The sequence below is a fragment of the Pezoporus occidentalis genome, unplaced genomic scaffold (assembly GCF_034315485.1).
Source record: "Pezoporus occidentalis ecotype Australia unplaced genomic scaffold, CSIRO_AGI_Poc_V1 ctg177, whole genome shotgun sequence".
Lineage (NCBI taxonomy): Eukaryota > Metazoa > Chordata > Aves > Psittaciformes > Psittacidae > Pezoporus > Pezoporus occidentalis.
In genome coordinates this window covers 1,406,635-1,410,054 of record NW_026913607.1, presented here as the reverse complement: position 1 = coordinate 1,410,054, position 3,420 = coordinate 1,406,635, and positions in this window count along the sequence as shown.

Below are 3,420 nucleotides of genomic sequence, written 5' to 3'. Positions count from 1 at the left end.
AACCACTTGCTCCTTTTTCCCCAAACTGTTGAAAGCACGTCCATATCATCTACAGAATATTCTTCTAAATGAATAGCATGATGGATTCCCAATAGCAAGACATCTTTCAAGAGGCAACAACTTTACATAGAGAATAAATAAATTTATAAAATGAATACTTCATATCTAAAAAGAGAACTAATTGATATTACTAAGTACCTCCACCTGTCAGAGGATTTTATTAATAGCTTAGCTTTAAATAATCATTCTTTGGTAAAGATTACTTATTTAATTTTCACTGTTTGCTCAATGGTTAAGGATGATACAAAGCAGTAAAATATCACCTTAGGTGATGTCTGTCTGAAAAAATATCATCTTTGTAGTGAAAGATAATAGAGTGATGTTAGAAAGGAGAAATATGCTGACACAAAACTATGGTAGTTAAGACACCATTTTAGTGTGAAGTTGGATTTAAACACATAAATAACCTAGTTAGGTTTTCCATATTCTTACATTAAACTACATGTTAGAAATAAAGCTTTTATTCTAATAGTAGTTTTGCAGAACACAAAACTGCAGGCCTGGCGACTCCTGAAAGTGACTTTTGAAAAAGCAGAATTTTTCCATGACCAAGAATAATCCTGTAAGCACAGGAAATCCATGGGTAAAAACATCAAAAGTTTACAACATGTATTTGTTTATATAGGAACGCATACAGATACCTCACAGCTTTGCTTTGGACGGAGAGATAGAGCTGATTGTGTGCTTATGTCACAAACACAGCTGAAATAAAGAAAACCTGTTTAATATCCATACAGCTTCTTTCCAGATCAAGATATTTGTTAATTCCATGAAAGGACACGATGAACTAATAATTTCATAGTTTTCATCAGCCATTTTGAGAAGAGCTGAGGAAACCAAAATATTAGCAAAATTGGATAGTAGGATTAATAAACTAAAATGCTTTGACCCATTTTGGTCACGTCATTAAACACAGGATGGAAAAGTACTGAGAACGCTGCAATGCCAGGGCATGTGAGGGCAGTACGATAGCTGCTACAGAATATAAATATCCATGTGTACTTGACTGTCATGCAAGGTTTTTTTACTGTTCTTACACTGATGTAAATTAAATCTAGAATAATATTTGAAATAATGATTTTCACTACCATTTTTGGAGGAAATTCTGTTAAAAACTTCCATTTTGAAAGTTTGCCACCCTTTACCAACTTGGTCTGGGGGATTTTAGAGCTTCTATTCCAACCTTCATGCACACCCAAACACCATCCTGTGCACAGCTCACTTTTTGAAAGGTAATGCTTCAACTTGTATTTAAAAAAGGAAAGAATTACCATCTCTTCCCTTAATTAGAAGAAAGTGAATTGTGTGAAAGCTGGACTATGGGTCTCTTCAAACATATCAGCTAGTTCCACTTTTCTCAGCTGCCAACCTGAATTTCTATAGAGAGGAAAAAATTTAATAAAGGCCATTTTTTTTGCCCATTCCTGACAATTGTCTTTTTTTTATTGAGAATGTCTAAATACAACCACCTTCTCCCAGCTGACATTTTGAAGGTAAAAAGTGATGTAACAGTATGTGCATGAATGGGGATATAAGCCAATACCTTCGTGTTCTTTGGTAGGAAGAGTCATTGCATACTTTAAATACAATACCTTAATATATACTTTTTAAAAAATCACCAAGAATTAAGGTTCAATGTGATCTCTAAGTGCAATCTTTGAATGAAATTCACCAAAGCATAAAGGTTATTTGTGTAACATAACAAATTTCCTTAGCAACCAGTTCAACATAGAATGATCACAAATCTCACCAAGTTTGCTTAGTACCCTTCCACATTCAGTTTTCCAATGTGAAGCCCACATACCTTGAAACTCCCTCAGCTTCTCGGAAATGCTCTTCCACACTTTAAATTGTTGCAAGATTATTTTGCTAGGTTTTTTTTAATGGACTAGTTACAAATATGGTCACCATTAACAACACCGTTCAGCCAGATGCTCAGTTACTGCAGTAGCAAGGTTGCCTCTCTCTAGAGTACAGGCATGTAGACACATGTAACAAACTTTTGTATCAAATACAGCTTTGGAATTAGGGTCAAATGAAGTAGACTGAAACATTAATAAAAACAAATTGGGTTTTTTCTTAGTAACTCAAAAATAAAGGAGCAATCAAACTGATTTGAGATTCATCTTTCACAGAAATAAGTATCTGGCAGCATTTGGTTTGTCTTGAATGCCAGATTTTGCAACACACTGAATCTTTTCCGTAGAAAAATTAGCATAAAGATTAATCAGATGTTGCAGAGACACCAATTATGAAAAGTTGTGTGCTCATGGGCACATGCACACACACACAGAGACTTTAATCTCTACCCTTAACATTGGCTTGAATGTTTGGCACATCAGAAATCAAAAGTAAGGTTTCTTTGTTTCAGCAGGCATTTTATATCTATATTCAAACTAAAGCACAGTGGATAAATTAACGCCTCATAGTCAATCCAGTGTTCAATTCTATGTTCGCTTCATCCAGTTTTTCAATAGAAAAAAGTGGAGCACAGATTTTAGGTGTACCTTTGCACCTTTACTCTTTTCATTTTAGAACAACAGGGGATCAAATAATTCATCAAGGTTTCAGTGCTCAAACCCAATCAGATACCATAAAACTTAATTACAGGTCAGTCTCATTCTCTTTCAATTTAATTTTATGTCAGCTTTATATTTCAGGCAGAAGCAACAAATTCTTCATGTTGTGCCAGCGTCTACTGACCCCACAATTTGAGGAACTGATATGCAAGGATTGCTGAAAGCTTCACAATGGGATTTAGGTCAGAATTCACAAAATGATGAATCGTTGTCAGAAATTAAAACTCAGATCACCCAACTCTTGATCTGTTGATTTTAGCAAATGTCCCATGCCTCTTTTTTTCCCAGCATCACACATACTTATGCTACTATGTCTGAATACCTGTCTCTCATAATATGCAGATACACTTCCCAGAAAGCAGAGCTACAAACTACTGGCACAAGTGAGGAGGCTTGTTAACATAGCTCAAGTTCATCTGCTTCACCAGGGGCAGTTCCTGATTCAGACTTCACCACTGACATCAGTGTCATGCACTGAGTTATATGTCAGTAGTGAGTAAGAAAGACTAAACCGTGCCACCACTGCTCTTGTGCAATGTTGCTCACCATGGGCTTTGCCATCCTAAATAAGTATGGTCTCTGTTCATTTTTCTGATCTTAGGGTGAAAAGCTTTGATTTCAAATTCAAGTGAATTGTTAATTAAGGAAAATAAAACATGTATGCTTCTTCTACCTATTGATCTAAAAATGTACATAACACCTGCATCCGGAGCAGCTGATTTGTTCTGAAAGCTGAGAAATTGGTAGTTGTTCCAACACACTCCAAGGGCAGCTTCAGAGG